Here is a 14,852-nt window from a genome sequence, read left to right on the forward strand (position 1 = left end):
ATGACCCGGAATCGGCGCAAATCGCAAGTGTGAATGTCTTTGGGAGGAGGTGATGTCTTTGGGAGGAGGTGATGTCTTGTGCTGAAGCCAAACATGTGAATGTAGGGCAGTGATGTGTATGGGAGACTGATGTATTGTTTCAAATTTCCTGGGGAACCTACAGTTTAACTATGTGGTCAGTTCTTTAACCTATTGGGGACCAAGGGTGTACAGGGGGGGTTGGGGGTCTAACCTGCAGCTGTGAAGAGTGGAGGAAACTGTGGCCTGCTAGAACTTAAAAAACTACAACTCCCTCACCCTTTGGCTGTCTGGGCATGCTGGGAGTTGTAGTTTTGCAACATCTGAAGGGCCACAGATTGGAGACCACTGTGCAGGCATGCTGGAAGTTGTAGTTATGCAACAACTGGAGGAGAACAGTTTGGAGACCACTGTGTACTGGTCTCTAAACTGTGGACCTCCAGATGTTTCAAAACTACAACTCTCAGCATGCCCAGACAGTCCAGGCATGCTGGGAGTTGTAGTTCTGTAACATGTGGCCCTTCAGATGTTGCCAAACTACAACTCCCAGCATGCCTGGACAGGCTGGGCATGCTTCGAGTTGTAGTTTTGAAACATCTGGAGGTCCACAGTTTAGAGACCAGTACACAGTGGTCTCCAAACTGTTCTCCTCCAGTTGTTGCATAACTACAACTTCCAGCATGCCTTTCGGCTGTCAGTGCATGCCAGGAGTTGTAGTTTTGCAATAGCTAGAGGCACACTGGTTGGGAAACACAGAGTTAGGGTCTATTTCCAAACTTTGTGTTTTTCCACCAGTGTGCCTACAGCTTTGTTTAAAACTACAACTCTCAGCATGCATGTCTGTCAGTGCATGCTGGGAGTTGTAGTTTTGTAACAGTTTGCCCCCTCCCCCATGTGAATGTACAGCTGGAGGCACCCTGTAAGGGAAACACTGCGGTAGGGTATTTTTGGTGGCAATGAGGTATTTCCTAATTTCCTATCATTGAGTTATAAAATTTGGGGGGCTTTTTCTCCTTTTACTCTTTGTAAAAATGAAAAAAAAAATGGGGCTACATGAACATGTTAGTGTAAAAAAAATAGATTTTGAATTCTTTCCTCCACTTTGCTGCTATTCCTGTGAAACACCTAAAGGGTTAACAAACTTTACAAACGTCATTGAGAATACTTTAAGGGGTACAGTTGTAACAATGGGGTCAATTATGGGGGGATTTCTAACATAAAGACCCTCAAATTCACTTCAAAACTGAACTGGTCCCTGAAAAATTCAGATTTTGAAATTTTCATGAAAAAATGGAAAATTGCTGCTATATTTTGAAGCCCTGTAATGTCTTCAAAAAGTAAAAACATGTAAACTTTATGATACCAACATAAAGTAGACATATTGTTTATGTATTGTATATGTGAATCAATATATAATTTATTTGGCATGTCCATTTTCATTACAAGTAGAGAGAATAGAGTTTCAAAGTAAAAAAAAAAATGCTAAATTTTCAACATTTTCTTGAAATTTTTGAATTTTTCACCGAGAAGTGATGCAAGTATTGATGAAAATTTACCGCTAACAAAGTCATGAAAAAAAAACCCTCAGAAACAAATGTATAAGTAAAAGCATCCCAGAGTTATTAATGCATAAACTGACACAGGTCAGATTTGCAAAAAATTGCCTGGTCCTTGAGGTCAAAAGGGGCTTGGTCCTCAAGGCTTTAATTGTGATTGACATCAAAACACAACGTGAACTGAGCCTTAGTAATGATAACATACTTGGCAATTTTGGACCTGTATACATTTGTGGAGGATATATTTATTACACATTTATTATAAATTATAGTTTATAATCGATATCTGGGAAAGGATGGTTGATCCAGGGATTCATTCTGATTGCCACATTTGGAGTCAGGAAGGAATTTTTGTCCCCAAAATGAGGAAAATTGGCTTCTAGCTCATGATTTTTTTTTCCTTCCTCTGGATATACTGGCGAATGTCTCAATTCTAACATCAGTGTTGAGGGATAGCCAATGTCATTGTATACATCTACCACAGTAGTGCACCTAAATTCTTGTATTATTCTAATTGTTACACATCCACACCGTTTATCTGGTGTAGGATGCCATTGTGGCACTTGTAGTCTGTTGTAGGCATCCCCCATTGTATGCATTTTTATGCTGGGGATTGCCCTTAGCAACAGACCACAAGGGCAGGATCTGCTCCCCCAGTATATATGGACAACTGCATTTGGGGTTTAGCACCTCCTTCCATTTGAGACCACATCTTTGTTGTTGTTTAAATCTTCCTCTGGATCAACAAGACAGGATAATAGGCAAAACGAGATGGAACATAGTTTTTTTTTTTTATAAACTATTATTATGAAAGGAAGGGCACAGAGTGGGTCAGCACTAGGAGAGTGGGATGATGTGTATACTGGGGAGTAGCCCGAGGTGAGCTTTTAGGAAAGGGGGGGGCTCCCTCGTTGTGCCTTCATCTTGACGTGGTGAGGGAGCTTGCGTGCCTTGGTGAACCAATGAGTTAAGCTGGAAGGAGTAATGCTCCTGAAGGGGTCACCCGTGCAAGACCGGTCAAAGGGGAGAGGCCAGACTAAGCAAGGCACCCGGAAGAATGGGCTGTAATATGCATAAGTGTAATTTCCCAACTGATAGAAAGCAGAAATACATACAAGTCTTGTGCGGGAAGATTAGCCCCTCAGCTTAGATGGCACGCAATGGGTTTAAGCTGATGGAAATAATGCAGACATACATGTTGTGGCCTCAATTGTTGTGAAAGCTGCTTTTCTGTAAACAAGCTGTAGAAGATTCTGAGCATTGAAACACTGCAATGGGAGACGTATGATGGCAGGTAAGCTGCAGATCATGGAGAAAAAGTTATGGAACAATAGGATTTCATGTCCTGAGCATCAGTGAACTGAAATGGAATGGCATCAGAAACTTTATGGCCATGTTTACACGCCAGAATTTCTGAAGTTCTGCACAAATTCCATACTGCAAGGGTTGCTTAAAAGAATTACGGAATTCCGCCCAAAATTTCAGTATTATTCTGTGTTCTCAGAATATACGCTGTGTGAATGGGACCTTGGAATACCATTGAAGTGAATGTACAGTCATTTTTGGTGGAATTCTTCAGCAGAATTCTAGACAGAAATTCTGCCGTCTGAACATAGCCTAACTCTGAGAGGTGTGTGTCTCTCAGTATATCCAGCATGCGGAAAATGGCCGAAACTTTACATAAGAACGGCATATGAAACTGCCGCACTTAGGCTATGGTTCCACTTGTTTTAGTTTTTCTTTTTACATCTTAAAAAACACCTTAAAAACATAACATAGCATCTCTACTTACCTACAAGAGCCGTATAGTATATAGGGGTGCATAGTGCACCGATGTATACTATATAGGAGCTGGGAATCCTGTCACTATACTGACGGAACTCCCTGCAAATGACGGGGAAGCGCTGTGCAGTACAGCAACAATAAACAGTAAAAACGGTCATCTGTAGAGATCTCTGCTTTTACTATAAGCACTTGCTAGGCTAAAGCGCTATGCACTTACCCAGCAAGAAAAGAGCAGTGCTGGTTAACTTTTTGGAGTTATGCAGTATATTCAGCTTTCTATAGATTTATATAGTTGGATATACTAAATACGGATGCTGACATCCACTTACTCCATACTGGCTTTTTTTTTTTTTTTTTTATCAAATCTTTATTTTCATTTTCAAATATAACAATACAGCAGTATTCAACAAAATAATAGGTACAAAACGATGGACATGCTATAGATCTACCGGTGTTGCGTTGAGCAGTTGTAATGAACAAAATTGAATACATAAAAAAACATTACATAATTCAAAATTACATAACAGAAGCTCTGTATCCCATAGAACGGGGTTACATTCTCAGGCGAAAACCGGCCCGCTTAAAGCTAGAATGAAGAAGTGTGAATTATAAAGGCACTAAACAATATTAAGAAAAGGGATATCTCATAAACTATATCCCAAGGGTTCCATTTATATGGAAAAAGGGAAAAACGCCCCTATAACATTCTGACAAACAAACAAATAAGCTCACATAAACAGAACACACAGACTAGACAACACGAGGGAAAGGGGTAAAGAAAGGGGGAGTAGAAGAGAAGTATAAAGGATTGGTTAGGTAAGACTGAGACGCAAGATAGCTCTAGAAATCAGTGGGTAAAGGCAGAGTAAGTAAGAAAAAGAAAAGATTGAAAATAAAGAACTAAGGGAGGGTAGGTAAATAGAGAGCGATGAATAGAACAACGGAGTTGAGGACCTGCAAATGAGTCTAAAAGTGTAAAATACAGAAGAGTCAAAGACACATGGAGGGAGATTTATCAAAATCTGTGCAGAGGAAAAGCTGTCGAGTTGCCCATAGCAACCAATCAGATTGCTTCTTTTATTTTTACCAAGGCCTCTGCAAAGTGAAATAAGCGATCTGATTGGTTGCTGTGGGCAACTGAGCAAGTTTTCCTTTGCACAGGTTTTGATAAATCTCCCCCATGGTCCTCCTCCTCTAGATGACTACCGAGTCCCTGTAGGCCAACCATAGTGACCACATTTTTCTAAACTCCAAAGTTCCTCCATACGACAAATTTAAGCTACTTTTTGTAACCATTGCCAAGCGTTGGTCTGCATCCACAGCATGGGAATCAAGGCTTTGGCCACCGATAACAGATGTGCCAGAAGTGATCGCCTATGCATGGGACAGTTAGGGGTCGGCAATCCCAATAGTACCAGAGTTGCCGTAAGAGTAATTTTCTTACCCACATTTTGTTGATATGGAAGCAGACATCCCTCCAGTACTCCGCAATGTCTTTGCACGTCCACCAAATATGTGGAAGCATACCAACCTGTATTCTTATGACATCTCCAGCACATTTTTGAGGTAGATAAGCCCCAGTGATATAACATCTCAGGTGTGCGGTACCACCTTGATAAAATTTATAGTGCCCTTCTTGTAAGTTGACACACCTAGAGAAACCATTAGAGTTTAGCATTATCTTTGCTTTGGATGTTGAAGTTTACAGCTTTGAAGCTTAAGTAAACTTTATGGCAGACTTGGCTTTTTGGAAGCCCATTGACAGGAAGAAAAAAAGCTTCCTCCATTGAGAAAGATAGCTAGCTGATAATTCTATTGGTACCATTCGTAGAATATAAAGAATCGAGGGGACAAAATTTGTGAATTTATTTTCTGTCTGACCACAGTGCTCTCTGCTGACACCTCTTTCCGTGTCAGGAATTGTCCAGAGCAGGAGAGGTTTGCTATGGGGATATGCTCCTGCTCTGGACAGTTCCTGGCATGGACAGAGGTGTCAGCAGAGAGCACTTCCTGTGAAACACAGCAGTTCAGTGTGAGATGCGTGCGGGTGTGTCCCTGTTGAGCTCTCCAGGACTCCCAAGCAGTCTACAGAGGCAGGTGTTCTATTTGCTTTTCCCAGGAGGGTAGCAGACTCCTTGGGAGAGCCTCCCTGCATGGAGCCCAGGGAATCTCGAGCCTTCAGTTCCCGTTCCAGGCTGGCGGGGGGGGAAGAAGCCATCTACAGCCAGTTTTCCGGCCTGCGTGAGAAAATGTAGCAGGGACCGCAGTAACGTGGGCCCTGCTCCCCAGGCAACGGCGAGTAGTGTAAAGGCCACTAGAGGCAGGAAGGCCAAGAAAAGCCTGCAGAATGTGGAGATGTGGGGCCACCGAGACCCAAAAGAGTCTATGGAAACATATTGCTCCAGGATGACAGCTCGGTTTACAGAGTTTGACCACTGTGGGAAAGAGCTAAAGGAAGCCAGGGAGGATTTGCGCCTGGCCCAAAACATGGCTAACAGTGGTCCCAAGAAGAAACGGCCTGAGCTGAAGGCGAGAATACAAGCCCAGAAAGCAGAGATCATGGTGTTGGAAGAGAGGAGGAAGGTCCTTTTGGAAGGCAGTGGACTGTTCCAGGAAAAACTGCTAAATGAGGACAGATTCGTCGCCATGAAATCCCCAGGTAAGGAGGTGGTGGATGATGGGGAGAGTAGTGGCAGTAAGGAGGAGGAGCAGTCAGAGGTTGTCGGAGAGGCTGAGGAGAGGGTGGAGAGTATGGTGTTGGATGATGGGGCCCCTGCTGCCTGTGTCACCCCTGCCCCCCCCCCCTCAGTGAAGACCACCTTGCTGCTGCCCATATGGTGGCCTTATCTGTCACATCTGATGAGAGCGAGGAGGACGGTGATGCCGAACCATCATCCTGCAGGAATCCCCCACTCACTTCCAGAACTTTTCTTTTGGTGATGATCTGGGCCCTGAAGGAGGCAGGAAGAAAGGGCAGAGGAGCAAAAAGAAGAGGAAAGTGGGAGAAGTTACTTGTTTTGTGTTTAGTCCTTTCCAGCAGTCTGGGCCGGCTGAGAAGTCGGTTCAGGCTGCTGGGCCCCCCACTCTGCGAGACCCCGCTTCTGAGGTGGAGCGGAGCCAGCACAGGGGGGGTACAGTGTGAAATCCAAGATGGCGCAGGGAGATGCTGAGAAACCCTCCTGTCCTGTCAGTAGGAAAGGGCAAAACAGGCCTGAAGTGGGGGTCGGTCCCCTGGGCATTGCTGATGCTGCGGGGCACTCCTCTGTGAGGGGGGGGGGATGTCCGGGCATCAGCTGTAAAGTCCACGTGGTCAGGCGGTGCGAGTGCTGACATCATGGAAACTTCCCGTGAGGGAGGGGATTTCCTGCACGTCACATGGTGAAGGAGGAGGGGCGGCCCTGCTCATGGAATTGACGTCAGGAGATGGAACTAGTGACATCAGTGGCAGAGATGTGATGCTAGAGGCAGAGTTAGTGACATCGGCACCAGCAGTCTGTCTCAAGCCAGCAACATTACAGTATATCCCGGCCAGCTCAGTCAAAAGTAAGAGTGAAAAAGCTACTGCACTAAAAGGGTTTAGTAATACCTGTGTGGATGAGAGGAGTGGTAGTACTGTGAATGAGAAGGGTGGTAGTGCTGTGAATGGGAGGAGTGGTAATGCTGTGGATGGGAGTAGTGTTTGTGCTGTGAATGGGAGGAGTGTTAGTGCTGTGAATGGGAGGAGTGGTAGTGGAGCAGATGGGAGGAGTGGTAGTGCTGTGAATGGGAGGAGTGGTAGTGCTGTGGATGGGAGTAGTGGTAGTGCTATGGATATCTAGGGACCTAGGGACATCTTTGCCCTGATCCACCCCTTTGCCTCCTCTGATTTTGATGTCAGCTTTGTTAGGCAAGAGGGTCTTGATCTTTTCTGGTCTAATTATGAGCTGATGAAGAACGAGCCCGGATGGCAGGATTTCGCTGTAAAAGCGGTATCCCGCCAAAGCATGCTGAAGAAGGTGACCGTATTAACCCGTAATGAGTCACTTTCATGCTACAATATCATGACCTAGCCTGGCAGGTATGGGGAGGTGACGGATGTCCCCCCGAAAGAATTTTGATGAACACGGGATCTGGTCTGGGGCCTGGACGTTTTCCGTCCGTCTCAGGCGTTCAGGGAACACAGTCACCCACATCCCTTCGGCCACCTTCCTTGGACGTGACAGGATTCAGATCTTCTACCAGGAGCAGCCAAAGCTGTGTCACAGGTGTGGTAACCCAAACCATTTCAGTGCAAACTGCACTCAGCAGATATGCGCCCTCTGCTGTGGGGGTGGAGGTCACCTGGCAGCCACCTGTAAGCAGATTAGGTGTAACTTGGTGTGGTGACTGAAAGGTCACCCTTTCAGCCGGTGTCCACGCTCCTTTTCCTATGCTGCGACTGCTCCTGCTGGGGAGAGCCCGTCGGTTGCCTCAGTGGGGGAGGGGACCAGCCATGGAGAAGGAGCACCAAAACCAGTGAGGGAAAAGCATAAGACCCCCTCTCAGCTGAGGGGCATCTTTTTACCGCTCCTGTTGAATGCCGACGGGTTATTGAATTAGAAATGGGGAGGTGCCTGATCTTAGATGTCTTCATGAAGGGACAGGAGCTCTGGCTCATTAACATCCACGCCTGTAAAGATCTCTTTATGAGGATTAAGCCCTTTCTTTTTACGAGTCGGCAGGTGATCTTTGGAGGGGACTTCAATAATGTCACGAGGTCCCAGGATAGGAGAGGCTCCAATGGTCCACTGACTTGCGATAGTGTGGCACTGATTAGTATAGCTAGAGAAGCTCGCCTAGAGGATGCCCACATACGGAGCCCCTTGGGCCACGCGGGTTTCACCTATCATCAAGGTAGTCGAAGGTCTAGGATAGATAGGTTTTATTTAAAGGAGGAAGCCGTCTCTTCCGCAGTGTCCGTGGTTGAGGTGGAGTTCTCCGATTACTGTATGATTTTGTTTTCCCTGAATTTTTCAGAGACCCCCCCCCGGAAGGGAAAAGGTTATTGGAAGCTGAATTCGTCCCTCCTGGAGGAAGCGGAGATAAGACAGTCCTTTGAGGATTTTCTTCAGAGTCAGATACCTTTACTGGACCTATGTAGTACTAAGTCAGAGTGGTGGGAGATATTCAAGAAGCGGGTTGCGGGGTTCTTCCACCAGCTCTTGAGCCTCAGGTCCCTGAACAGGTACCGCTTGTATCAGGGTCTGAGGAGGAAACTCGAGCTTCTCGTTTCGACTGGAGGTAGCCGAGAGGTTATCTCCAGAGTGAAATCCTTGCTGATGAGGTGTCAGTACGATAGGCACGCATCTTTGGTTTTTGAGAGTGATTTTGGTAAGTACCGCTCGCCAAACCCTTACAGAAACTGTAAGATGTCAGTGAGTAGTAATATCATTTCAGGACTGATTGATAGCACAGGATCTCTGAATCGGTCCAGATCAGGGATCTTGGAGGTCGTAAGATCCTTCTACTCGCACCTCTTGGGGAGGAAGGATCTACATTGAGACAGGATGTCGGTTTTCCTGGCTGTAACCATTCCTGAGCCAGGGGTAGACCCCTCTCTTGATGTTTTGGCAGAAGAAATCAGGGAAGAGGAAGTGAGACTGGCGATCGAGGGGCTTGCCCCTAAGAAGTTGCCAGGTCCGGATGGCTTAACATCCGAGTGGTACAGGACCTTTAAGGAGTCTTTAGCTCCCCTTTTGACTGAGGTATTCAATCAGTGTCTCTCCTCGGGCACTCTGCCGAAGTCAATGAGGAGGTCAGCCCTGATTCTTCTCTCAAAGGGTAAACATCCCAGCCGTATTGAAAATTGGAGGCCCATAGCTCTTCTCAATATGGACAGGAAGCTTCTGGCTAAGATACTGCTTAATAGGTTGGTGAAGTTTGCACCCCGGCTCCTTTCGGAGGCCCAGCACTGCACTGTTCCAGGCCGAAGCACCTTAAGTGCTGTCCTTAGTGTCAGGGAGGCAGTTACATATATAGTTACATAGTTAGTACGGTTGAAAAAAGACATGCGTCCATCAAGTTCAACCAGGAAATTGAAGGGTAGGGGTGTGGCGCGAGATTGGGGAAGGGATGGGATTTTATATTTTTTCATTAGCATTAATGTTATTTTGTGGAGCGGAGTAGTGTAGGTCTCTGGAAGGGGTACTTGTTGTCATTGGATCAGGCCAAAGCATTTGATTGGGTGAACCACGAGTACCTCTGGTCCGTCCTCCTGAGATATGGCTTACCAAGTACTTTTGTTAATTGGCTTAAGATCTTGTATGCAGAGGCAGAGAGTTTCCCGCTGGTTAACGGGTGGTCTGGCCGCTCTTTTGAGGTGGGGTCCGGAGTCCGTCAGGGTTGTCCTTTGAGCCCGCTCTTATATGTGTTCGCGATCGATCCCTTCCTTAGGAGGGTGAGTCGGGATGAGTCTGGTGGAGTCGGCTGTCACCCAGAGAGTGGTGGCGCGATGTCACTATTTTCGTCTCTTCGAGAGAGGAGGTCGATGTGGTGATGTTGGAGGTGGACCGCTACTCGGAGGCATCCGGGTCTAAGATCAAACGGGATAAGTGTGAGAGTCTCTGGCTGGGAGGGGGGGATCCTACGTTTGATCTCCCGGACACCCTTCCACGGCCCCAAGAATCAGCAAAAGTCTTAGGCATCACATTCGGCCAGGATGATTATCCCCCCAAAAACTGGGATGGTAAGCTCCAGGATGCCACTCAGAAGGTGGACCAGTGGAAGGGTTGGTCTATGACCCTCAGGGAAAGGGTACACATGATCAAATCGTACCAGCACCCCTTGTTTATCTATCTGGGCAGCGTATGTATCTTGCCAGAGGCTTACTATACTAGGATCTACAGCCTGTTTTTCCAACTGTTATGGGGGAACAGGATGAACCTAGTCAAGAGGGAGGTTACGTACCGCACGAGGAGACTAGGGGTTTATCTATGGTAAACCCTGTGGTGTTCTTAATGAACACCTTCTTGAAAGCGAAAATCTCAAACCTCTGGTCAGAGAAGGCTCCTCCGTGGGTAATCTCCTGCATGGAATGATTTCGGCCTTTCTTCCAGGAATGGGAGAGAGGAGGGCGAGTGAAGGACCTCCATACACCCCATGGATATCTTCCGGCTTACGCTACGCCGACTCTGAAGGCAATACGTCGGTGGGGTCTGGGAGATCAGGACCCGGTCAAGGCAGTTCCTTGACAAACGGATTCTGTTGACCCACTTCCAGAAGCCTCTGGTGCTCAGGGACTGCCCAGTTTGGGATCTGATGGTGGGGTTGTATCTTTTTAACATGAAAAGGATCCCCCAGAAGTTTTGGGACTTGGCCTGGCACTACTTTCAGGGGAAGCTATATGTAAGGGACAATCTGAAGTGCAGGAACTCTGATTACCGGGGATGTCCCGGAGAAGAGTGTGGGGACACGCTGGAAAGCATGGACCACTTCCTGCCTCATTGTCCCTTTAATATAGGGGTTTACAACCGGGTGGGCGCTTCCATCGGCTGGAGTCAACTTGCCGGCCTTACCTACCCTGAGTGGGCTTATGGGGCATTCAGGAACCTGGGTGGCCGAGACCGGGGCACTTTATTCTTAGTTAGCCTAGTGGTTAGATACTACACATGGAACATGGAATGCTCTCCGAGGTGGAGGTCTGTAGCAATGTCACCGGTGACCTCGGGAAGATCAGGTCTTTGGAGTATAGCAGTCTTGGTACCAGAAGGGCTTCTCTCCTGTGGAGAGGGTTTTCTTTTCATGTGCCCTAGGTACTAGACCTTTTGGGTAGAGTACCTTTATTTTGGATAGGGGAAGTGTTATAGGAATAGAGATAGGGTGAGAGTAGGGTTAGTTTTAATGGAGGGCTAGAATTAGGGAGAATTGTAGGGGGGGGGGTAGGGAAGGAGTTTAAAATTATTTTATCATGTCTGCCATCCTTCTTCCCGGTTGTGGGCTAATGCATGTGCACGCTAGCTTTTTGTTTTGTTTTAAGCTAATACGTTATGAAGGGCTTTACAGGCAACCAAACTTGGCCCTTAAATGGGTTGTGGTTCAGTGTGTAAAAGTTTGTGTATAAGTTTGTTGGGAGGAGTGTTAGGTGGGGAGGGTGTATTTGTGGGTGGTGGTGTTTTCTTCTTTGAGGGACCTGACATGGGTCAGTTAAGGACTGGACTTTGAACTGTACGAACGGTATGGACTCTGACCCATGTACAGGAGGGGTAGTGTGGGTGAGGGTACAGTTTTAGTGTAGGGATTTTCTTAGGGTTTTCTATTGATTTTGATTTCTGTAGTGCATATATTGTATATTTTACTTATATATTATATTTTATTTATATACTATATTTAGTGATTTTGTAAATATATTGTGTTTTATATCTATACTAGCTGAGTACCCGGCGTTGCCCGGTTTTTCCTTCCTAATCCTTGTTGGGGAGGAAAATAAACAAAGGAGGAAGCTTTTGACTTCATATCCCGTCCTCATATATTGTTGTCATATCCCGACCTCCTATCCCGACCTCCTATCCCGACCTCCTATCCCGTCCTCCTATCCCGTCCTCCTATCCCGTCCTCCTATCCCGTCCTCCTATCCCGTGTTCCTTTCCCGTCCTCCTATCCCGTCCTCCTATCCCGTCCTCATATCTCGACCTCCTTTCCCATCCTCCTATCCCGTCCTCCTATCTCATCCTTCTATCCAGTCCATCTATCCAGTCCTCCTATCCCATCCTCCTATCCCAACCTCCTATCCCGTCCTCCTATCACGACCTCCTATCCCGTCCTCCTATCACGACCTCCTATCCCGTCCTCCTATCACGACCTCCTATCCCGTCCTCCTATCACGACCTCCTATCCCGTCCTCCTATCACGACCTCCTATCCCGTCCTCCTATCTCGACCTCCTATCCCGTCCTCCTATCTCGACCTCCTATCCAGTCCTCCTATCCAGTCCTCCTATCCAGTCCTTTTATCCCGTCCTCCTATCCCGTCCTCCTATCCCGTCCTCCTATCCTGACCTCCTATCTCGACCTCCTATCCCGACCTCCTATCCCGACCTCCTATCCCGACCCGTAATATGTGTACCAGTTATTGAAATATCTCCAGCCATACGGAAGTTATGTGGGAACATACATTTCCCATTGATTTGCATTAGACTTTCAACTAAAACCCCGACCCTCACAAATGGGGGTAGTTAAGGGTTAAATTAACTATCCTATATTTTAAGTGGACATATAAGTAACATGTGACCAAGTATTATCGAAATATCTCCAGCCGTTTGGAAGTTATGCGCTAACATATATTTCCCATTGACTTGTGTGGGACTTTAAACATAAACCCCGCCCCAGGCAAATGGAGGTGAGTAAGGGTTAAATCACCTATCCTATGTTTGTTGTTGACATATAAGTAACATGTGTGCCAAGTTTCATGTTAATATCTTTAGTCGTTTGGACGTGATGCTGGAACGTACCCACATATGTACATACATACATACATACACACACATACACACGTTGAGTTTTATATTTATACTAGCTGAATATCCGGAGTTGCCCGGTTTTTCCTTCCTAATCCTTGTTGGGGAGGAAAATAAACAAAGGAGGAAGCTTTTGACTTCATATCCCGTCCTCATATATTGTTGTCATATCCCAACCTCATATCCCATCCTCACATCTCATCCTCATATCCCGACCTCCTATCCCGAACTTTTATCCCAACCTCCTATTCCGTCCTCCTATCCCGTCCTCCTATCTCGACCTCCTATCCCCTCCTCCTATCTCGACCTCCTATCCCGACCTCCTATCCCGTCCTCCTATCCCGTCCTCCTATCTCGACCTCCTATCCCGTCCTCCTATCTCGACCTCCTATCCCGTCCTCCTATCTCGACCTCCTATCCCGTCCTCCTATCTCGACCTCCTATCCCGTCCTCCTATCTCAACCCCCTATGCCGTCCTCCTATCTCCACCTCTTATCCCGACCTCCTAATCCAACCTCCTATCCCGTCCTCCTATCTCAACCTCCTATCCCGACCTCCTATCCCGACCTCCTATCCCGACCTCCTATCTCGACCTCCTATGTTGACCTATTTCGATCTCCTATCTCGACCTCCTATCCCATCCATCTATCTCGACCTCCTATCCCGACCTCCTATCCCGACCTCCTATCTCGTCCTCCTATCCCGTCCTCCAATCCCGTCCTCCAATCCCGTCCTCCAATCTCAACCCCCTATCCCGTCCTCCTATCTCCACCTCTTATCCCGACCTCCTATCCTGACCTCCTATCCCGTCCTCCTATCTTGTCCTCCTATCTCGACCTCCTATCCCGACCTCCTATCCCATCCTCTTATCCCGTCCTCCTATCTCCACCTCCTATCCCGACCTCCTATCCTGACCTCCTATCTCGACCTCTTATCCCGTCCTCCTATGTTGACCTATTTCGATCTCCTATCTCGACCTCCTATCCCATCCTTCTATCTCGACCTCCTATCCCATCCTTCTATCTCGACCTCCTATCTCGACCTCCTATCTCAACCTCCTATCTCAACCTCCTATCTCAACCTCCTATCTCAACCCCCTATCTCAACCCCCTATCTCAACCCCCTATCTCAACCCCCTATCTCAACCTCCTATCTCGACCTCCTATCTCGACCTCCTATCTCGACCTCCTATCCCGACCTCCTATCCCGACCTCCTATCCCGACCTCCTATCCCGACCTCCTATCCCGACCTCCTATCCCGACCTCCTATCCCGACCTCCTATCCCGACCTCTTATCTCCACCTCTTATCCCGACCTCCTATCCCGTCCTCCTATCCCGTCCTCCTATCCCGTCCTCCTATCCCGTTCCCCTATCCCGTCCTCCTATCTCGACCTCCTATCCCGACCTCCTATCCCGACCTCCTATCCCGACCTCCTATATCGACCTCCTATATCGACCTCCTATATCGACCTCTTATCCCGTCCTCCTATCTCCACCTCATATCCTGTCCTCATATCCCGACCTCCTAACGTGACCTCCTATCCCGACCATCCTGTCCTCCTATCTTAACCTCCTATCTTGACTTTCTATCTCGACCTCCCATCTCGTCCTCCTATCCCGACCCGTAATATGTGTACCAGGTATTGAAATATCTCTAGCCGTACGGAAGTTATGTGGGAACATACATTTCCCATTGATTTGCATGGGACTTTAAACAAAACCCCCGACCCTCACAAATGGGGGTAGTTAAGGATTAAATTAACTATCCTATATTTTAAGTGGACATATAAGTAACATGTGACCAAGTATTATCGAAATATCTCCAGCCGTTTGGAAGTTATGCAGTAACATATATTTCCCATTGACTTGTGTGGGACTTTAAACATAAACCCCGCCCCAGGCAAATGGAGGTGAGTAAGGGTTAAATCACCTATCCTATGTTTGTTGTTGACATATAAGTAACATGTGTGCCAAGTTTCATGTTAATATCTTTAGTCGTTTGGACGTGATGCTGGAACATACCC

Source organism: Hyla sarda, chromosome 1 (genome assembly GCF_029499605.1).
Source record: "Hyla sarda isolate aHylSar1 chromosome 1, aHylSar1.hap1, whole genome shotgun sequence".
Taxonomy (NCBI): Eukaryota; Metazoa; Chordata; class Amphibia; order Anura; family Hylidae; genus Hyla; species Hyla sarda.